This window comes from Leucoraja erinacea, chromosome 3 (assembly GCF_028641065.1).
Source record: "Leucoraja erinacea ecotype New England chromosome 3, Leri_hhj_1, whole genome shotgun sequence".
In the NCBI taxonomy this organism is placed as follows: Eukaryota; Metazoa; Chordata; class Chondrichthyes; order Rajiformes; family Rajidae; genus Leucoraja; species Leucoraja erinaceus.
The window spans coordinates 60,127,239-60,151,535 of NC_073379.1; positions in this window are offsets into that span (position 1 = coordinate 60,127,239).

Genomic DNA, 24,297 nt, shown 5'->3' on the forward strand with positions numbered 1-24,297 from the left:
ATAAAATGGTTGATTTTACCTGGTCCATGCATCACATCATTCAAAATTAGTTATGGACCAGAAATGGATATTTAATTTACCAAATTTTAAGTCTTTCTCTTCAGCAGTCACCAAGAGCACCCTCCAGTGCTATTATTTACGCATGGTGGTTTCAAATGGCACCACTGGGACCAGAATACAACTTTAATTAGGTATGGAGGTCACAGCGACTTCACTATAGAGTGTAGATAATGGGCCAAAATAACCAGACCTCAGGGTGAAACAACAGGTTAGTCTGGTTAGATTTAAATAAAGAAGTAATTGAAGTAAAAAAGTAATCTGAAGCCAGGAGTGAGTTCTAATGGGCCTGTCCCACTTCAGTGACTTTTTAGGCGACTGCAGGAGACTATGCAGTCGCCACATGTTCGCAGGTGGTTGGCGGGGAGTCGCCTTCATGGTTGTGAGGAGTTCCCGCATTCTGGGAACTAGTCGCGGCCTCATTATGATCGCCATGAATTTTTCAACATGTTTAAAAATTAGCGGCGACTAAAATCAAGCCACCATGGAGAGTAGCGAGAATTCTCGAGATGTAGGTGGGTTGGCAGAAGGTCTTAGTGTGTTGCCAGGAAGTCGAAGGGTCTCAGAGGTTCTCGTAGGTTGGAGTCGATACTGACGGGTGAAATTAATTGGCTCATTGGGGAAAAAAAGGTAAGCAGTGGTTTTAAATGTCCAACGAGTTTCACAGCCTTGTGTCTCTGGCTTCTTAAAAGTTATCTCCACTCCTTCTTCCCCCTTCTCCCCACCTGTTGTAAAGGACTCCAATCTTTTAAAGGACTCCCCCCTTCCCTTTTTAAAGGACTCCACTCCTTCTCCTCCCCCTCTTTTACAGTACACTGTGCTTTAGTCATCTTTTTACAGCGACAACCTTCCTGTTAATCGCTGTGTATGTCTGTATCACCTTAGCTTTACGCCGTATGAATTTTTTAGACAGGGCAAGCGGGGGGAGCAATGTCTAAAAAAAATCACATGGGCTGGTGAAGGAAGCAATGTGTTTGTGTGTGTTCCACTCTGACAGTCGCCGTTCCAGTTCCCCGTTTTTCAGGCGACTGCCGGCAACTTGACAGACGCCCGCAGTCCGCTGAAAAATCGCCGAAGTGGGACAGGGCCAAAATTTGTCAGGTGTTACAACAGAGACTTATCCTGATATCTCGAAGGTAGACAAAAATGCTGGAGAAACTCAGCAGGTGAGGCAGCATCTATGGAGCGAAGGAATAGGTGACGTTTCGGGTCGAGACCCTTCTTTATCCTGTTATCTCAATTTGTTACTAGAAATCAATAAACATCAATATGACAAAAGCTAGTAATCTTAAGATGCGACCCATTGTATAGAATTTATCATGCCTGCTTCTCCTTGTTTAGTAAGACAAATAAATTAGTCAACCTTCAGCAATTTGTTTAATACCAGCTTTTTTAATAATTAATTAATACTGCCATATCCTTTTTTTTAACCAGTTATTCTATTGATTTTATCATCACAAAGAGCACATATTTTAATAAGTTTGGTCATGCTGCCTGAAGATTGTTGTAGGACCATTTTACTTGTAGATATTTACAGAAGACAGTTGCAGAAGGGAACAGATTTTACAGCTTGAAATGCAACTTTGCTTTATCCTGTAATTACCTTCACTTGTTCCCTATTCCTTTTTCACATAGAAAGGTAAAAATCAGGAGGAAAAAAACAATGGAATAAAAACAAATTAATTTAATTGACTTGGATGTATCCTGCTCATCACATTTTATCACCAATTTAGCTTTAACTTGGAACAGAATAATTCATTCATCAGTTGTCTTTAGAATCGGAAAATCAATTGCTCAATTTGCAATCAATTTATGTTATTGCAGATCTCAAATTGGAATTAGTTTCTAAACATGCTTAAATATTTCAGTGGCTTGAGGGATGAAAATAATGCCATATGTTGCTATATCATTATAGGACAATTTACATCTTCTCATAAGACAATTCTCCCAACTGACATTGAGTATGAGAGTATGGCAATACAACTTCCTTTTCAACTTCCTTATTGAACACCCTTTCCCACCTTCACAGATAATGTATCAGTAGTTCAGAAAATTTACTTTAGGACTGTCAAATAATGTATTTGGTTATTGGTTTATGAACCCCAGATGAGCAGGTGAGCTCAATACATTGGCCATCTTGTATTGGCCTGTGGAAACCAATAGTTATTAATTTTATGGCAGACAAATAAGGCGGCCATAATCAGTCTTAACAATCAAAAATGATTTCTTAAAATGTTTCTTTAATTGCTATGCATTCACTCATTTTAAACAATGGAGATGAGAAATAGATGTTTTTTTTAAATTGCAGATCTTGTGGATTGTTCCATCCTATTGGAAATCTTTAAAATTGACACTTAATCATGTTATCATTGAAACAGAAAGTGGAACATCTTCAGTAGTGTTTCAGTTCACTTAAATGTAATGGAGGATTTGTGGCTTAATAAATTTAAGGGAGCCTTAATTGTGAGATGGTTCAGATGTTGTTTTGTAATTGCAGGATGCAGTATACATTTTCATTGGATTTTATTCCAAAGCAAAATATGAAAGTAAAATTGCAATTCCACATTAAGCAGGAAAAGCAGTTAACTGAATATTAGCAGCACGTGACTAGAATAGTTTTTCTAAATACAGGGTTGAAAGTAAGATGTATCCAAAAGTTAGTCAATAGTTCAGATACTTGGATAAGAGTGAGCATTCAAGCCCAACAAATTAAAACATACAACATAGAACAATACAGACATAACAATCTGGAGTAACTCAGTGGGCCAGGCAGCATCTCTGGAGCATCTGAACAGCGGATATCGCAGATGTGGTTGGAGGAGGTACAAGTGAACCTCTGCCTCACCTGAAAGGACTGTCAGGGTCTCTAGACAGTTGAGGGAGGACCATCACTTGCATCTCCCCCACCCTGGTCGTCAAACTAGTTTCACTGTCATCCTGCTGGGTTTCACTGTCTGTATTACACAATACCACCTTCCCCCCCAGCCAATAATGGAACATTGTGGGCTCCACCTTTCTTTGATCATCGTTGCTGGCTTTCAGCTGTCTTTTTGCAGATCTTTCATTAATTTGTTCTATCCCTTTTCATATCTCTCAGTTCCCTCTTCCCTGACTTTCAGTCTGAAGAAGGGTCTCAACCTAAAAAGACACCTATTCCTTATCTCCAGTTACTCCAGCTTTTTTCATCTATCTTCAGTGTAAACCAGCACCTGCAGTTTCTTCCTACACATAGAACAGTGCAGCACAGGAATGGGCCTTTTGGCTCACAATATTTGAGTCGAATATTAGTAAATAGTTAAATCACTTTACCAATACAAATTATTAATAATTTGTGCTTATTCAGAAGGGACAGTCTACCAGAAAATCCAGTGTAAAATACCTTAGCTTAAATGATTTCAGGCTGTTGGCTGAACTGTTATGGATTCTTCCCTAATGGCCAAGATTCCAAATTATATGCTTTAATTGCAAATGTTATTAACCACATCATTCTCCCAAGTCCTTAATTGACACCATAAACTTAACTCCATCCATTGGAAAAGAGTGCCAATTATCTACCTCCTGAATCAGTGGCCACAATATTATCAGGCGTACAGATCGAGCTGAAAAATGTCCATGATAAAGGGTAGAACTACAAAGCAATATATTTGATTCACCCTTTGAAACCAGTAGTAACTTTTACGCATTGACTTTGATGTGGACCTCACCTTTAAATCATGAACCTCATGCAAATTACTTTCAATTGGGAGTCTGATTATATTATTTCTGGAATTGTTTCTCAAAGTAGAAATTGCTCTCTATATCTTTGCAAAGCTAAACATTTTTTTCATGCTAGCTCAAAAATGTATTTCACCATGTGCCAGAGTTTTGCAGATAACTCGATACTTACACCAGAGGGGGTATAGGGAATAAATTTACTTTCCTGGAAAATGTAACAACATGCCATTGAAGGACATTAACAATACCCAGTGAAATTAAAAGAGCCAATGAACTGTATGTGGATTACACATAATAAACCATCTTAAAGAAAAAATAACATTAAACCCATACTAAAGGATTAAGGCTTATTTCTGTGCATGAAATCTAATATCTTTAATCTACAACTTTTGGGTTGGAGGGACAAAAAAGGGTGAAGTTTGGTGTTTTATCAATCGTCAGCAACCTGCAAAAGAGCTCTGTCAGAATTTAAACCCAAAGCATGGAGGTCGCATTGTGATTGAGAATTAAACTAAGCTCCCAGTACATTGCTTATCTGATTAGTTCCTTCTCTTAAGCACATTTACATGGTTATTTTCCTCTTGAAGAAGCTGAAGAACTTTGTTTGGATGGTAAGCAGAATAAGAATAGCAGTTAAAATGAAACATCTACACATTCCTCTTTGTTAGATTTATGATTTCAACACCAAACTATTTGTTTAAGCGGCAGAAGAAATGACTGTTGGATGTTGGCAAACCTATGATGCAGAGATGCAAATAAGAGTCTTACGACATCAATAAAACTTCCATGAGTTTCTAACTAGGCCTGAATGAGGAGATCAGTGTGGCTTCCTGATAGTCAGAGCTAGATATGATCTCCGGAAGTCCATCAGGAAAGCCAAGAGCGCCTACAGGGACAAAGTAGAATCTAACTACTACAGCTCTGACCCCAGATGCATGTGGAGTGAATTACGTTGCTTCATGGATTACAATGGGGAAAACAGGAGCACTGTCCAGCCTACCGGTTCATTCCTGGATGAGCTTAACACCGTCTATGCCCGGTTCGATGCAGACAACATAGTGCCCACCATGAGTCCACAGGTGTGCAGGGGGACTACCTCACCGACCCCGCAAACGGCAGACATGAGGCGGTCCTTCAAAAACGTCAATGGCCGCAAAGTTCCAGGGCCGGATGGTATTCCAGGGCAGGCTCTCAGGGCGTGCACTGATCAACTGGCAGAGGTGTTCACCAACATCTTCAACCTCTCCCGGAGTCAGTCTGTGGTACCCACTCCCTTCAAAGCATCCATCATTGTTCCTGTTCCAAAGAAACCATTAATCTCCTGTTTAAATGATTACTGTCCTGATATCAGTCATCATGAAGTGCTTCGAGTGACTAGTCAAAACTCACATCTGCTCCTCTCTCCCTGATACCTTGGACCCTCTTCAGTTTGCGTATAGACCAAACAGAGCCATGGACGATGCCATTGCCATGGCAACTCACACCGCACTCACCCACCTGGACAAAGGGAATACATATGTGAGAATACTCTTCATTGACTATAGCTCGGCATTCAACACTATCATTCCCTCAAAACTCATACCCAAGCTCCTAGATCTTGGACTGGAGACCTCCATCTGCGGCTGGATATTCGACTTCCTGACGGGCAGGCCGCAGGTGGTGAGAATTGGCAGCCACACCTCTTCCTCACTGATCCTCAACGCAGGCGCACCACAGGGCTGTGTGCTCAGTCCTCTACTGTACTCCATGTTCACACAAGACTGTATTGTTAAGCACAGCTCCAACATCATCTTAAAGTTTGCTGACGCCACGACCATCCTGGGCCTCATCACAGACAATAATGTGACGGCCTATAGAGAGGATGTAAAGGCACTAAACAGCTGATGCCAGGAAAATAACCTCTCTCTCAATGTCAGCAAAACTAAAGAGATGATCGTGCACTTCAGGAGACAGCAGGGGAGTGGACACCTCCCCATCCACATCGGTGATGCTGAGGTTGAAAGGGTCAGCAGCTTCAAGTTCCTCAATGTGCACATCACTGAGGATCTGTCTTGGACACTGCACACGGACACAATAACTAAGAAAGCCCGCCAGCGGCTCTTTTTCCTGAGAAGACTGATGAAGTTTGGCATGAAAGCCAGCATCCTCACAAACATCTACAGTTGCACCATCGAGAGCCTGTTGACGGGTTGCATCACAGTCTGGTGCGGGAACTGTTCTGCCCACAGCTGCAAATCACTACAGAGAGTGGTGAAGGCGGCACAGCACATCATTGGCAACTGTCTCCCGGCCATTCAGGACATTTTCCACCGGCGGTGCCTGCGGAAGGCATACAGCATCATCAAGGACCACAGCCACCCAGCACGCAGACTGTTCTCCTTGTTGCTGTCAGGTAGACGATATAGGAGCATGGTTGCACGCACCACCGGACTTAAGAATAGTTTTTATCGTCATGCCATCAGGCTTCTGAACTCATAAACACATCATATATGTTGATTATTTTATTTATTATTGTCTTTTACCTACCAATGTCACTTTTATCTTATCTTTTTTTAACCTTAATTTTATCCTTGTGATATAATTGCAAAGGTGACCCGTTGTCTTGTCAAAAACATTTAATTGTACTGGTGACCCTGTGTAAACCCACATATGACAAATAAAACTGAATTGAACTGAACTAAACTGAATTAAGCCTCAGGCAGCATGTATCTTTGCTGGGCTTTTTCAATACCTAGTGTAATGTTTAAACAAACTAGCACATTTCTCTGCTTGGTTACATAACATTATTTAAAACATGTGCCAATGCAGTTTACTCTTCTAAATGCGATTTCAATACAATTGATGTTCATGTCTTTTAAGTCTTGTTGGAGTTAACTCTGCTGCCAAGAGGTTGAGCAGAAGGTCTACTTACAAAGTGCTGTCAAAGTTAAAAGCATTTTGAAGAGTTGTCAGGATACATGTTCCCAATCAATTATCAACTCGCCTACATAAAGGTATGCAACCTTTGCCTGACAACTCCTGCTTACCACCTCTCACATCAGGAACAGCACAAAACAAAACAAATCTTTCACTATGGCATCTGTAGTCAGTGGTTCAGCACTCAACATTACTTTGCTGTTAGTATTTGTAACTTTTGTTCTGCTTGAGTCTGGATTTATGTGGTAACTTTGGTGTTGTTACTGTCATCACAGAATATTGAACACTTAGTCTCTTTGAAAATTCAAAATATCTTTTTCAATTGTGTACTGGTAATATAAGAAATGACAGGTACATCTCCGCATTGATGTACTCCACAGTGGCATGAAGATCTGGGCTGAACAAACTGCCAACCATGTACTGCCTTCCTGTTAACATCTGGTATTTACAGATAATTACAGAATTACAGATAACGTACATCATGGATGGAGGCTAATTGCCCATCGTATCTACGCCAGCTCTATACAAAAGCAAAGTAACTTCTCCCATCCCTGCTCCCTGTTCCCATATGCCAAATTTTTTGCATTCAAATACTGATTTAATTTCTTTTTGAAGACTTGATAGAATTTTCCTCCACTACCCCACGCATTGTACAACAAATATATTAACTCCTCACTACATAGAAATGTTTTCATCATTATTTTGTTTATGATCTTCTTTTCTGTGTCTATGATTCTTGAAATTTTTCCCCATTGGGAACAGTCCCTTGCTATCTATTCTGATTATATCCTTCACAATGTTAAATGCTTCTGCCAATCCTCTATAAGTCTCCTTTGTCCAAAGGGGTACAGCCCCAGCTTCTTAGTCTATCCAGATGGCTGAAGTCTATTTCCTTGGTATCACTCTGGTAAGTTCCTTCTCTGAGTCCTTAACATATTTCCCAATATCTGATGCCCAGAAATGGATACAACAGTTCAAATTGGCCACACCATTGTTACAAAGGTATTTCATAATTTCCTTGTTTTTTTACACCATGCTTTGATTTATAAAATTCAGATTCTTGTATGCTCCATTAACCAATTTCTCCACACGCCATAGTATTTTCAACAATTTATCCACATGCATCCACCAATACTTAAGTCTCTGTACCTTTTTTAGACCAACGTCTTCTAATTTACAATACCACTCCTCGTTCTTATTTCTGAAACTGTCACTTTGCAAACACACAATCTTAAATTTCATCCACCATGTGTCTGTCCATTCCACCAGCCCAGCTATCTCCTACCTTACCATTCCAGATTGTGTGTTAGCTGCAAATTCAGAAGTTGTGTCATGTTAACCGAAGTCCAATGAACTGCTTCTACTCCGGACCCATGGCGAACACCACTTTACACAGGTCCATAAAACTATTTTTTGCAAGTAATGACAGAGATATCTTCATAAGCAATCCCTATAGGTGGAATACAGTGCCTGGCGGTGAGGAAAGGTTGGTAGTTTATATGCTGCTTCTGCAACTATGTGCTCTCAACACATGGAGTTGTCGTTCAATCCAAACTATCTCACCACAGTGCGGCTCCTTACCACCAGCGATGTTTCCATTTGGTGGAGCTTATCTTCAGAATTCATGGGAAACTGTTCAATCCCAGCCGATTGCAATTTAGAACCCAGATCGCCCCCAACTTCGGTGGACAAAAGCAATATGCAGAGCGCACTTGTATGTTTTCTCAGAGGCCAAACTCCAAGCCATCATCAACTTATTCACTGCAGCATATGAGAGGATGGGGCCTACACTCAACGACCATTGTTCACTGCCAATCTGCCCTTGTTGTACAAACTTTATCTCTGATTTTTATTATTATTTTAGGGAGAATAACAAATGATAGTATAACTTAGTTACACTCACAGAATTATGCCTTTTAGCCAAAGTCACGGAATACATCATCACCCATCCTGATCCCCCTGAGTAACAGGATAGGCTCACCAAGTATGAGGGCTGGCAATATACAGTCAGAAGGATAGTTTTATAAATTGGCTTAAGCTGCAAAGGTGAACACAAGCAAGGGATCATCTTGCAGATTACCACCTGCAGATCTCTGTCAGCGAATGTACCCCTCATGTTGAATATCATTTGGAAGAAATACTGACACCAGCAAGGGCACAAGATGTACTCTGACTGCAACTGTTCTCATTTGAAATATTTTTTTTGTCAGTGTGGCCGAGTGTCATAGAGTCATTCAGTGCAACTTGTCCATGCTAACTAAGTAGACTAATAGAACTGGTCCCACTTGCTTGCACCTGGCCTATTTCCCTCCAAACCTTCCCAAACTATGTATCTAAGTTAACTGCAAATGTCATAACTCTAACCGCTTCTACCATTTCCTCTGCCAGCTCGTTCAATGTGAATACCACCCTCTGTGTGAAAATGTTGCCTTTTTAAATCTTTCTCTTACCTTAAATCTACGCCCTCAAGTTTTATGCTCCCCTACTCTTATGGAAAAGAACTGTGGCTATTAGTCTTATCTAGACCTCTCATGATGTTTGCAAGGTCATTCCCTGGCCTCCAATGCTCCAGGGGTGGAAACAGCTGTCAGCCTCTCCTTACAACTCAAACACTCTAGTCCTGGAAACACCCTTGTAAATCCTTTCCAGTTTAATGACATTTTTCTTATATAACATGACATTTAACCCTTTTTCATGACCAGAGCCTCAATATCTTTTGTCACCAGGGTTTGCTACTGCTGCCGGCCTTGTTCTTCATTCTACCAAGAACTTGCAGTCCCTGAACTCTCACTGTATACATTTGAAAGCCTCCCATACATAGCAGATGTATTTTACATGCAACAACCTCCTCCCCACCCCACCCCCTGCAAATCAATTTATGAAAGTTCCTGCCTAATCTCATCAACATTAGCCTTGCTCCTATTTTGAACTTCAGATTTTGGACCAGTACCATCCTTAAACGTTCCTACTTTAAACATAAGCAAATTATTATCACTGGTCCCAGTGTTTCCCCCCCCTAACAGTTCAGTGAGTTGTCCTGCCTTATTTCCCAAGAGGAGGTCAAGTATGAGATCTTCCCTAGTAGGGTCTGGTTTCCAAGCAATGCTTTATAGTATTGTATAGGAAAGAACTGCAGATGCTGGTTTAAACCGAAAATAGACACAAAGCTGGAGTAACTCAGCCTGTCAGACAGCATCTCTGGAGAAAAGGAATAGGGACGTTTCTGAAGAAGGATCTCGACCTTAAAGGTTACCTATTCCTTTTCTCCAGAGTTGCTTTAGAGTGTGTCATTGAGGAGGCTTGGTCAAATCAATGTCAATGGGAATTAAGTGGAACTCTATATTAGCTCGTCTTTTCTAGCAAACAAGGAATATGCTTTTTCGAGGCCATTTAGCTTATCTAAGACCTCAATACACATGTTTTCAAGGCAGCATTATATCCGGCATCTTCAGTTGCTTCACTAATCATATCTATATTTCTATATTATATATTTCTAATATAGAAATAAAAAGTTCACTATTGATTGCACAATTCCATACACAAGATGCGAAAATATCTCCTCAAAAACCATGACCTCTTGAAGGAAAGGATAACTTATTCATGGGAATACTGCCATCTAGACAGCTCTTCTAGCCACAGACCAACCTGGGCTGACATATATTTCTCCTACATCGACTCCTTCAAATCAGGAAACACCTTGCAGTTTTTACCATGTATACACTTACAGCACAATGCATATCAATTCAGGAAAATCAGCACATCAGCAGCTTTTCAATGGTAATTAAAATTGCAGAATAAAAGCTGACCTGCTTCACGATGTCCACTACCTATGAATAAATAAAACAATGTTAAAGAAATATACTTCAACACACAATTAAACTCATGAATGACGAGAATTATATATTCATAACTATGGCTTCCCATGTGCATTTGACTCTTTAACCTAATCATTTTAAATTTTCTGGTTTAATTTTGTTAAATCATGCCATTACTATTTTCTTGTTCTTAAAATTAAACCATACACACATCAATCATTTGTTACTTATTATTCCTACTTATGAAACATGAGGACATATTGCATCTTTGAAATTACGTGTGGAATTTATTTTTTCACTCTTCTCATAGTGCATAGATGGCAACTCATAACAGCCATCCAGTTGAATGTCTGACACAAACAAATGTGTGCATTTCTATCAATTTCTTAATTTCCATAGATCAAAATACAACACAGTAGGAAGATGATCACTTACAATTGTTTTGAATTGACTTTCTTTACTCAGGGAGTGTCATTTAATTGCATATTGTCAGAGTGAATGTATGCTTTGCAAATCATTAATTTGTCCATGTAACTGAACAAAACAGAAATCAACATGTCAGTAGATTCCCCTGCAATGCAAATTTAGCTCAATAACACATAAATTATTCAAGAATCAATGGAAAATAATTTTAGGTTGCATCTAATCACTTGCACAACTACATGTAAAGTGAGGATTCTACAATGATTATGTATTCTTTCATTTAATTTATTGAAAGATGGAAAAGGTTCAAAGCAGTCCCGCTCCTTAGAATTTAGCAAGGAATCTATTTAGTTTTGAAACATAAAATAACAAATTTACAGCAAATTTGTACTCTGTCAAATAATTATTGGACACCATTTTAAGACCCAGATACTTTGATTCTGGGGAAGGAATAGAAAACAATGGAAAATCCATTCAATGTGATAGCTGACCGGATTTCTGTTCTGTGAATCAGAATTTATGTTATTCATTTGCAGTACGTGAAAGTTGACAGCAAGGCCAGCATTTAATATTCATTGCCAAGTCCCGAGAGCCACCTTTTTGAAAATAGATTCAGTTATAAGAACATAAGAATCGTGAACAATACTAGGCCATCTGGCCTTTGAGCCTGTTCTGCATTTATCAAGACCATAAGATCATATGACTTAGGAGCAGCATTAGGTCATTTGGCCCAACGGGGTCTGCTCAATCTTTCAATCATGGCTTATCTATTTTTCCCTTTCAGCCCCATTCTCCTGTCTTCTCCCCATCTTTGATGCACCTTAATAATCAAGAAGCTATCAATCTATTGGCTAATTTTGCCTAGTTTTCTGTCTCTGTATCATTTTCTGTGCTTTCTCTTGATTACCTTAATATCTTGCAATCTACTAATCACTGATTTGAGTGAATAATGAGTTAATAACTGAGTTAATAATGATGTTGTGATTAAGTCTCTTAACCTTTCAGGGTAGAGACGTACAAGACGCTAGTGAGGCTGCATTTAGAGTATGGTATTCAGTTTGATCACCCTGCAAAGAGATGTTGTTAAGCTGGAAAGAGTGTATAGAAGATTTACGAAAATGTTGTCAGGACTTGAGGGTCTGAGCTACAGAGAGAGGTTGGACAGGTGAAGACTATATTCCTTGGAGTGCAGTAGGTTGAGAGGTTAGGTTTAGTTTATTGTCACCTTTACCGAGGTACAGTGAAACACTTTTGTTGCGTGCTATCCAGTCAGCAGAAAGACAATACATGAATACAATTGAGCCATTTACAGTGTATAGATAGATGGTAAGTGAATAATGTTTAGTACATGTAAAGCCAGCAAAGTCCAATCACGATTGTCTGAGAGTCATCAAAGACGTAGATAATAGTTCAACACTGCTCTCTGGTTGTGGTAGGATGATTCAATTATCATCTACAGGTGTATAAAATCATGAGAGGTGCAGATAGGATAACTGCACATAGACTTTTACCCAGAGTAGAGGGATCAAGAATCAGGGGACATAAGTTTAAGGTGAGAGTGGAAAGATTTAATAGGAATCCAAGGGGCAATTTTTTCATACAGAAGGTAGTGGATGTATGGAATTAGCTGCCAGAGGAGGTAGTTGAACAGGAACTAACACAACATTTAAACAACATTTAGACAGATATATGGATAGGATAGTGGGATATAGGCCTACAACAGGCAAATGGAACTAATGTAGATGGGGCATCTTGGTCGGCATGGGCAAGTTGGGCCCACAGGGCCTGTTTCTATGCATAGGACTGTATGACTCAAAGAGACTGCTTCCTCTATTTGAAGAGATTACTCTACATCTCAGAACTAAGTGACCTACTCCTTATTCTGAGTTTGTTATCTCCAGCCCTTCACACACAAGGCAGGGGAAACATCGAAGGTAGACAAAAGTGCAAAACTCAGTGGGTGCAGCAGCATCTATGGAGCGAAGGAAATAGGCAATGTTTCAGGCCGAAACCCTTCTTCAGACTGAAGTCGTAGAGTTGGAGGGAAGGGGGAATCACAGAGGGGGAGCAGTTAGAGTTTGTAGAGTTGGAGGGAAGTCTACCTTTGATTTTGCCTACCTTCGATTTTCCAGCATCTGCAGTTCCTTCTTAAACACAGGGGGAAACATCATCCGTACATCCATCTTATCAAGTTCCATCAGAATTTTACCATGTTCGCTGGAGATGTTGCAAGACCCATTGATTTCAGCAAATTGCCTTGTTTTAATAAACTGGCATCCGCAGTTCCTTGTGTCCCAAAATCATGTTGTTTTGGTACTAATTTGGATAACCTCACATTTTACCAGATTATATTCATGTGCCATGTTCACATTGCTTACCTATAATCAGGAATGGTTACAGAGGACTGGAAAATCACAAATATGACTCCATTGTTTAGGAAGGTAGCAAGACAAAATAAAAACAATTATAGGCCAGTAAGTCTGACTTCTGTGAAGGATAAAATGTTAGAGTCTGTTATTAAGGATGAGGTTCATGGTACTTGGAGCACGATAAAATAGGCCAAAGTCAGCATGATATTGTTAATGGTAGATCTTGCCTGACAAATCTGTTGAACTTTTTTGAGGAGGTAACAAGCATGATTTTCAATTAAGAGTGGGCGGATGTTGTTTACTTGGGATTTTCAGAAGACCTTTGATAAGGTGCCACACATGAGGCTGCTAAACAAGATAGTATGGTATTGGTATTAGATGCAAAGTACTGGCATGGATAGAAGATTGGCTGACATTGCAGGTTTGTCAGTGGTAAGGAAGGCAAATGCAAAGGTAGCAGCCATTTCAAGGGGACTAGAATATAAAAACAAGGATGTTGTAGTGCGTGGGTCTCAAAAGGAAGCACAGAGTCCAGTGTTTTGGGAGGCACCTTTTATTATGTTCCTCCCGGTTGTTGGGAAGACCAAACCAGAGAGAGATGGCACCCAAACCCCTGCCTTTAAACCCTCTGGCTAAGGGCCGCCTCCGGACTGAACCACTCCCGTGCCGAGGGGTTCAACAGTACGATGGCACGACCCTTGGGAGCCACCACAATGTAATGCTCAGGCTTTATTAGTTGCTGGTGAGGCCATATCTGGAAAATTGTGAGCAGTCTTGGGCCCTAGATGTGAGGAAGGATGTGCTAGCTTCAGAGAGGATCCAGAGAAGTGTACAAGAATGATTCCGGCAATGATTGGATTAACATATGAGGAACGTTTGAAGGCTCTGTGCCTGTACTTGCTGGAGTTTAGAACAATGAGGGGGGATCTCAATGAATCCTACCAGATAATGAAATGCCTGGATGTTGCCAGTGATGGGAGAATAGGAAGGTGGTCAACGGTTAACGGAAGAAGACAGGAGAATGGGGTTGGGAGGGAAAAATCGATCATCCATGATTGAATGGTGGAGTAGACTCGATGGGCTAAATGGCCTAATTCTGCTTCAATGTCTCATGGTCATATAATAACCCCCTCCACCTTTAAATCTCTTGATATCCTCCCCCCTCTTCACAAACCTATTTAGATTTTTATCATTAGCAAACTTAGATCTACAACATTTTGTCCTACAACCCAAATTACTGATATAGATTGTGCATAGCTAGGGCAAAAGCTCTAATCATTGGGTGTTCCTCATGTCATGACCTGCCTATCTGAGAAACCCATGTTTATTCGCATTTATTGTTTTCTGTTTATAAATCATTTCTTAATACTTGCTGATATATTGTATCTGTCTTTCTTGATTTGTGTAGGATGTTTTCAAAAATCCAAATGGATATATTACATGAATAGGACAGGTTTAGAGGGATAAGGGCCAAATGGAGACAAGTGGGACTTGTCAATGGGACATGTTGGTCGGTGTGGGCAGGTTAGGCCAAAGCATCTGATTCCACACTATATGCTTCAATGACTCCATGACTAGCACATCTGCCATTTCCCCTTATCTATTCAACAAGTCACATCTCAAAAACTTCCAATTGATTAGTCAAACATTATTTTTTGTCTTCTGTCATGAAGACAGACAAAATATTTGTTTAATTTCTTTGCTATTGCCTTATGGCCCATTATAAAGTCTCCCTTCACTGCCAGCCAAGTACCCACATTTGTCTTTTTCATTGTTTATTATTTGTACACCTATACAAACTCTTAGAGTCTGCTTTTATGTTTCTTGTCAATTTATTATCAAGAGACAAGAGTCAAGTTCCTAAGAGTGTTTAATTGTTATATGCAGCAACATATCAATGAACATTTATGGTGAGAGGGGAAAGATTTAGTTGAGGTGGGAAGAAGCTGTTCTTAAACCTGGAGGTACCAGGGTGATGTGGATCTTTGACATTAGTTGCCTTCTTCCTGTAGATCTCTTCAATGGTGGGGATATCAATACCCATGATAGACTGGGCAATGTCCACCACTTGCTGCAGCCTCCTTCATTCTTGGGTGTTTAAGTTGCCGAACCAAGCCGTGATACAACAAGTCAGTATGCTCTACCATATATACGAGATAGACATTCTATCTCCATTAATTTCTTGACCTACCTTTGTTGAATTTTAAATGCTCCCAATCCGCAGACCTAATGTTATTTCTGGCAACTGGAGAAGCTTCTTGTTTTGATTTAATGGTTTAATTTGTCCTGCCAGTCAGGAACATATACTGTTTTTCCATTCGGGTTATTTGCCTTAAATGAGTTTATCTTTTGTAAGAAATGTACTATTTCTTTAACTGCAAACTGTTGTTCTCCCATTATAATTCCTCTTGATGTAGTTTCCCAATCAACCACACCAAATCGATTAATGTGCCTTCATAGTTCCCTTTGTTTAGTCTTAAAGACCCTAATTTCAGATTGGACCACTGCCCAACTCAAAATAAAATGTGTTTATATTATATTCACATTTCCTAAAGACCACTTTACAATAATTATTAATTAACTTTTTCTTATTGCACAAAACCAGAATTAAAACAAGTTTTTCCTGGTTTGTTTCAAATAAAAATTTCATTGTTCTGTTTCTAGGCATATGACAATAAAACACTCTTGACTATTGATCTAGCAAACAATATTTCATATGTTCCACGAATTTGTCTTCCATTTTGTTATTGCCATCCTAACTCTCCAGACTATATGTAATTTAAAGTTCCCACCAATTATTTTACTACTCTTTTGTATACCCTTCCAGCATCTCCTTCTATGCAATGGCCATTATCACACCTACTATTTGATTGCCTACAAGTCATACCAACATCTTCTTTAAAGTTTCATAGCTCCACTCAAATTGATTCCAATTCTACATCATGATCAATTGAGCCAAGTTTATTTCTTACCACAATAACATGTTAACACTTATTAATAATGCTTTCCTATTTCTTTTTCCATTTGCTTGTCCTTTTATAAATGGAAAATACCCTTGAACATTGACCTACCAAAGTTGGGCAACCTGCAGGTATTTTCCTCTAATAGCAACTGATCATAACACTTTACTTCATGATCAAATGTGTCATTGATTCATCTACTCTAGTTGGACTTGCTGCCTGCATTTAGTTTTAATTTTGTTCATTCGCTTAATATTTTTCAAATATTTACACAATTTTCTGTTTGCCTTTGCTTCCGGTGGGTGGCATTCAAATGTGCGGCTTTGTCCTGAGTGGTAACAATATTATTGATTATTGTTGTAAGTGCATTCAACTTAGGAATATTCCATAACACTCCAGAATTGGGCAGTTTGGGTAGCTGAGACTCACAGGCCCCTTGCCATAGCTTTAACCCAGACTTGGAGTATGTGATTAATATGGAGCACAAGTGCCTCTTCAAGTTAATTACAAAACAAAAAGTAGGTTTCCATCTTTCATGCGTGAAACTTTTTCAATGAAATAAGGATGAGCAAAAATGTGTCACAAGCAGACAAATGATCAAAGAGAAGAACTTAAAGCATTATCAAAATTACATTTACACACGACTTTCTGTTTTCAATTATGCCTGTCGCCTAAAGTTTATTTTTAAACTACAACATAATTTTGGTTATTAAGGATCAAACAATGGCTAATGTTTTATCCTTGACTGAAAATAAATTATGAGGTGTACATAAAATGGTTTCCAGTTCAGTCACAGATATCTTTGGATGAGTCAAGAACGAATTAAGCCAATAATGCTTGGCGAGTCAAACTAGGGATAGAGAAACATAGAAAAATAGAAAATAGGTGCAGGAGTAGGCCATTCGGCCCTTCGAGCCTGCACCGCCATTCAATATGATCATGGCTGATCATCCAACTCAGTATCCTGTTCCTGCCTTCTCTCCATACCCCCTGATCCCTTTAGCCACAAGGGCCACATCTAACTTCCTCTTAAATATAGCCAATGAACTGGCCTCAACTACCTTTTGCGGCAGAGAATTCCAGAGATTCACCACTCTCTGTGAAAAAAGTTTTCCTCAATCTTCCTGCATCTTGCCTGTCCAACCCCTTAAGAATTTTGTAAGTTTCTATAAGATCCCCCCTCAATCTTCTAAATTCTAGTGAGTACAAACCGAGTCTATCCAGTCTTTCTTCATATGAAAGTCCTGACATCCCAGGAATCAGTCTGGTGAACCTTCTCTGTACTCTCTCTATGGCAAGAATGTCTTTCCTCAGATTAGGAGACCAAAACTGTACGCAATACTCCAGGTGTGGTCTCACCAAGACACTGTACAACTGCAATAGAACCTCCCTGCTCCTATACTCAAATCCTTTTGCTACGAATGCTAACATACCATTCGCCTTCATCACTGCCTGCTGCACCTGCATGCCTACTTTTAATGACTGGTGTACCATGACACCCAGGTCTTGTTGCATCTCCCCCTTTCCTAATCGGCCACCATTCAGATAATAATCTACTTTCCTGTTTTTGCCACCAAAGTGGATAACCTCACATTTATCCACATTGTACTGCATCTGCCATGCATTTGCCCACTCACCCAGCCTATCCAAGTCACCTTGCAAACTCCTAGCATCCTCCTCACAGCTAACACTGCCCCCCAGCTTCGTGTCATCCGCAAACCTGGAGATGTTGCATTCAATTCCCTCGTCCAAATCATTAATATATATTGTAAATAGCTGGGGTCCCAGAACTGAGCCTTGCGGTACCCCACTAGTCACTGCCTTCCATTGTGAAAAGGACCCGTTCACTCCTACTCTTTGCTTCCTGTCTGCCAACCAGTTCTCTACCCACATCAATACTGAACCCCCAATACCGTGTGCTTTAAGTTTGTATACTAATCTCTTATGTGGGACCTTGTCGAATGCCTTCTGAAAGTCCAGATACAACACATCCACTGGTTCTCCCTTATCCACTCTACTAGTTACATCCTCCAAAAATTCTATAAGATTCGTCAGATATGATTTACCTTTCATAAATCCATGCTGACTTTGTCCAATGATTTCACCACTTTCCAAATGTGCTGCTATCCCATCTTTAATAACTGATTCTAGCAGTTTCCCCACTACCGACGTTAGACTAACTGGTCTGTAATTCCCTGTTTTCTCTCTCCCTCCCTTTTTAAAAAGTGGGGTTACATTAGCTACCCTCCAATCCTCAGGAACTACTCCAGAATCTAAAGAGTTTTGAAAAATTATTACTAATGCATCCATTATTTCTGGGGCTACTTCCTCAAGTACTCTGGGATGCAGCCTATCTGGCCCTGGGGATTTATCGGCCTTTAATCCATTCAATTTACCTAACACCACTTCCCGGCTAACCTGGATTTCACTCAGTTCTCCCATCTCATTTGACTACCGGTCCCCTGCTATTTCCGGCAGATTATTTATGTCTTCCTTATTGAAGACAGAACCAAAGTAGTTATTCAATTGGCCTGCCATGTCCTTGTTCCCCATGATCAATTCACCCGTTTCTGACTGCAAGGGACCTACATTTGTTTTAACTAATCTTTTTCTCTTCACATATCTATAAAAGCTTTTGCAGTCAGTTTTTATGTTCCCTGCCAGTTTTCTTTCATAATCTATTTTCCCTTTCCTAATTAAGCCCTTTGTCCTCCTCTGCTGGTCTCCAAATTTCTCCCAGTCCTCTGGTAGGCTGCTTTTTCTGGCTAATTTGTACGCTTCATCTTTTGTTTTGATACTATCCCTGATTTCCCTTGTTATCCACGGATGCACTAACGTCCCCGATTTATTTTTTTGCCAAACTGGGATGGACAATTGTTGTAGTTCATCCATGCAGTCTTTAAATGCCTTCCATTGCATATCCACCGTCAACCCATTAAGAATCAATCGCCAGTCTATCTTGGCCAATTCACGTCTCATACCCTCAAAGTTACCTTTCTTTAAGTTCAGGACCCTTGTTTCTGAATTAACATTGTCACTCTCCATCCTAATGAAGAATTCAACCATATTATGGTCACTCTTGCCCAAGGGGCCTCGCACAACAAGACTGCTAACTAACCCTTCCTCATTACTCAATACCCAGTCTAGAATAGTCTGCTCTCTCGTTGGTTCCTCTACATGTTGGTTTAGAAAACTATCCCGCATACATTCCAAGAAATCCTCTTCCTCAGCACCCTTGCCAATTTGATTCACCCAATCTATATGTAGATTGAAGTCACCCATTATAACTGTTTTACTGTTGCATTAATTTCTAATTTCCTGTTTGATGCCATCCCCAACTCCACTACTGCTGTTAGGTGGCCTGTACACAACTCCCACTAGCGTTTTCTGCCCCTTAGTGTTTCGCAGCTCTACCCATATCGATTCCACATCCTCAAAGCTAATGTCCTTGCTTTCTATTGCGTTAATCTGCTCTCTAACCAGCAATGCTACCCCACCTCCTTTCCCTTTCTGCCTATCCCTCCTGAATATTGAATATCCCTGGATGTTAAGCTCCCAGCCTTGGTCACCCTGGAGCCATGTCTCCGTGATCCCAACTATATCATAGTCATTAATAGCTATCTGCACATTCAACTCATCCACCTTATTACGAATGCTCCTTGCATTGAGACACAAAGCCTTCAGGCTTGTTTTTACAACACTCTTACCCCTTATACTGTTATGCTGAAAAGTGGCCCTTTTTGATTTTTGCCCTGGATTTGCCGGCCTGCCACTTTTACTTTTCACATTGATTCTACCCTCATTTCACACCCCTCTGTCTCTATGCTCACACATTTAAGAAACCCTTTCCCTTTAACGCCATCCTCCACTATCCCATTCGACACCCCACCCCCCTTATTCAGTTTAAAACCACCCGTGTAGCAGTGGCAAACCTGCCTGCCAGAATGCTGGTCCCACACCTGTTAAGATGCAATCCGTCCCTTTTGTACAGTTCCCCCCCCCCCCCCCCTTACCCCAAAACAGATCCAAGTGATCTAAGAATCTAAACCCCTGCCCCGTGCACCAGTTCCTCAGCCACACGTTCAGGTCCCGTATCTCCCTGTTCCTGCTCTCGCCAGCACGAGGAACTGTAAGCAAACCGGAGATAACAACCCTGGATTTTCAGCATTTTTCCGAACTCTCTAAAGTCACGCTTCAGAATATTCATCCCCTTCTTTCCGACATCGTTTGTGCCGACCTGCACTACCATTTCCGGATGTTCACCTTCGCCCTCGAGGTTTTTCTGCACTCTGTCCGTGACATCCTGGATCCTGGCACCAGGAAGGCAGCACACCACCCTCGCACCCCGTCTGTTGCCGCAGAAACCCCTGTCCGTACCTCACAATGCAGTCTCCCATTACAATGGCGTTGCCTGCCTTAGGCCTTTTTGGTTTTGGCTCAACAGCCCTATTCGCATCGCAAGCCAGTCCGCTGCTCAGTGTAAACACATCTTCTGTCCCGACAGCTTCTAAGTGGGTGAACCTGTTCACAAAAGGTACAACACCCGGGGACATTGGCATTCCATGCTTCCCTCCCTTTCTCACTGTCTCCCACCTTCTCTCTTCCAGTACCTTAGGTGTAACAATCGTACTGTAGGACTTGTCGAGGAACGACTCTGTTTCTCGGACAAACCGGAGGTCATCCACTTGCTTCTCCAGTTCCCCAACACGGTCCTTCAGGAGCTCTACCTGGATGCACTTCTCGCATTTGTAGCAGCCAGAGGCACCAGCGGTGTCCTTGACCTGCCACATACTGCAAGCATCGCACTGAATCACCTTGCCGGACATCTCCTTCTTTCATCTCTAACTCTCAAACGTATTGCGTGGTCTCCTCTCCTCAGCCTCCTCGCCAAAGACTCACACTTTACTCACAGGGCACTTCCCTCACTAGGCCGCTCACTCACTGCCACTCACTAAGAGCAGTCGTGCTTAAATTGTCTGATAAATTGTCCAATTTACCAATTTACAAACCAATTCCTCAGTTTTCAACTGTTTTCCCGGCATTGACTCACTTCTCTCCTCCCACTCGGGCTAGAGCCAATCAGTCTGATCTCTTGCTAATGTCCTCCTGCTGTTGCTCCCAAATCTACAGCAGTTCTGAGAAGAACTAATTAGTAAGTTTTCTGATCATTTTAACAAAAAGAACATTATCTGAAATGAAAGATGTGGTTACCAGTCATGGATCTCTTAAAATAAATAAGCCTGACTGAAATCTCAGCTCTCCATATAAACTCCGCTGTGCATTTTGTTAAAATAATACTTTTGCCTGGCCTTTCTATATAATGCTTTCTAATTCGATTAACTTTTCCAGATGCCATTATCCAACATTGCTTCAGTAATCCAAGATTTTTTCTGTGTGCTGCGAAGCAAAACTGTAAACTTGTTTTCAAAGAAATGTTTCCATTATCATTAGACATAATACATGGAGCAAGTGTTTCCTGATTGTCAGCTAAGGTTGTTTAAAATTTTCCATTGTGCCAATCAGAGTTGCTTAATATTTATAGCAATGCTGTCTCATTTTTAGCTGCCATTGCCAATTTTGGTTAATATTCCCAGTGTCACCTTGCTTTGATGTATGTTGACATAATGTAACTTATTGTTGGAAACTATTGTCTAATTAAAGAATAATCTATGCCCATGTCACCATGTCTCAAGCTCTCTTCATTGAGATGCAGGTCCAGACAATTAAATGACAACTCAACTGTCAAATCACTCACTATCTAGCACTCTTACTCAATAGAGACGATGCATTATATAATTTACCAGATGAGGTGAAAATGAGAATTAATTTTCAAGCTATCGTCAGGAAACAGACAAGGGAGTGATAGGAAGTGACTCAGTGCTGGCTGTGCAATTTGTTATTTACAGATAAATTAAGACAAATTATGGAAATTGAAAAAAAATAAAGTTGATCAGTAGCTGAAAAAGGATCAGTTATGTTTACTCTGAACCGATTATTGCAGAATGCTACATGCGGCACAGCAGCCTGCAGCAGCTTCACAGACAGTGGTGGAAGGAGCTGACGGCATTGTATTGAACCAGGCCGACCCCTTCATCATCAATCCAGTGCTTCCAGTACACCAGGCTGTAAAGTGAGATATATATGAATTGCATATCACCTTGGGCCTAGATCGGACGTTTCAGAGTCTTGGAAGTTGCAAGATGGCGGCGGAACGTAGCGACTCTCTGCATGCTGTTTCTGAAGATGATCTATTGTACTAATGTAACATATGATTTCATTGATAGCATGCAGAACAAGCTCTGTCCATCTCTGTACATGTGACAATGAAGAAACCATTGAACCATCTGTATTAGACACAAAAAGCTGGAGTAACTCAGCGGGATGGGCTCGGATGTTTCGGATCGAGACAAGAGTCTTGACCCAAAATGTCACCCATTCCTTCTCTCCAGAGATGCTGCATGTTCTGCTGAGTTATTCCAGCTTTTTGTGTCTATCTTCGGTTTTAACCAGCATCTGCAGTTCCTTTCTACACTAACGATGTGTACTTTTCAATGACACATATCCTTCAGTTCTAACTCACATCTCCCTATACAGAAAGGTACAAGAATTACAAAGATTATTTGCACTGGCAACATTGTGTGATTTATTTTTGCGAAGCACAGAAATGAAATTCCGAAACATAACGCTGATGGGAGCTGCATGATTACCTATTTAGTTAGCAGAGTGGTTGCTAGGCTGTTCTTCACAGGTACCAGCAATGATCCTGTTACTTCAATAGTGGCACCAGTCGGCCACTTGAATCAGTGAAGGAGACTATGCATTAAGCAGCCACTGTGATCAGCTGCAGTGATAAGCTCAGTGAATTCAAACACATCGCATAATAAAAATCAATCAGTTTCAGTCCTGTTCGTGGTATGTAACCTGCATCGCCAGCAAAGGTTCCGAGTGGTAGACTAAACTGTGAACAGTCACAGAAAGAAAACACATTGTGCACAAAATAAGGACAACATAAGATAATATTTTACTTCACAGCCTAAAGATGTGAAGCTTCAATCTTACACTTTATTGTACAAGGTGAGGACATTCTACTGAAGATCTCAAATACCGAAAACAGTGCCTGAGGGTATTGCTTTAAAGTGGAAATAATTTAGCCGTAAATCAGAATGTTTGCCTCCCGACTTTAATGAATAAAAGCTTTGAAATAACATAGGGCTGGCAAAAGTGATAATTATCTCTCAAAATGAATAACAGAGATTTCTTAAATTATCCAGTCTTGAAATGCTTTTAAGCTGCCTGACATTTTTTCTCGCCCTTCTTAAACAGTACAGTGTATTGAAGTGTATGCGATTCCTGCAGTACAAGCAGAACTTTTTACCCTCTAACTCAGCATGTAAAGGACAATGCAATTAATAACAGATGGCACAGATGACCACGTCCTTGTGAGAGAGTCTTATTGGCACATTCTGCTAATTGTATCACATATAACACAACTAAAAGCATAATAAATCTGAGCTGGAGAACATTTTATGCAAGAGCTCTCCTCCTTTCAGATGGTAAATTGCTCTGCTGTTGAAATATCTACAACCTTATGACACCCAACTTGCATTAGCTTAATTGCTTCTCTCTGTATCTATGGTTAGAGGGACTACTGGAAAGATTTCAGTGTATTAGTCCATCCATTGTGGTTCTTTTGGCAACTTTATTTCCTTTTTACTCAGCAGCACATCAGATTGTGGCATGTTCAATCAATGTTTAATTCCACATAGAGTTGCTAGATACAATATGCATTAAACAATTGAATTCTGATGCCTGGTACTGCAATGTATAGCAATTGCATTTTATTTTCTCGTATCTTGGAAAATGTTTAGAGACAGAACATTTTATAATTTTCATACCCATTGCTGATCCATAACAGACAAAACATTTTTTGTCAGACTTGAGTTAGTTCAGTTCAAAGCTTCACTGTATGCTATCCAAATGCGACTCCCTTAATCTCAAAAGACAGATTGTTACTACCCCATTGGTTTTATCACACCAGCTATC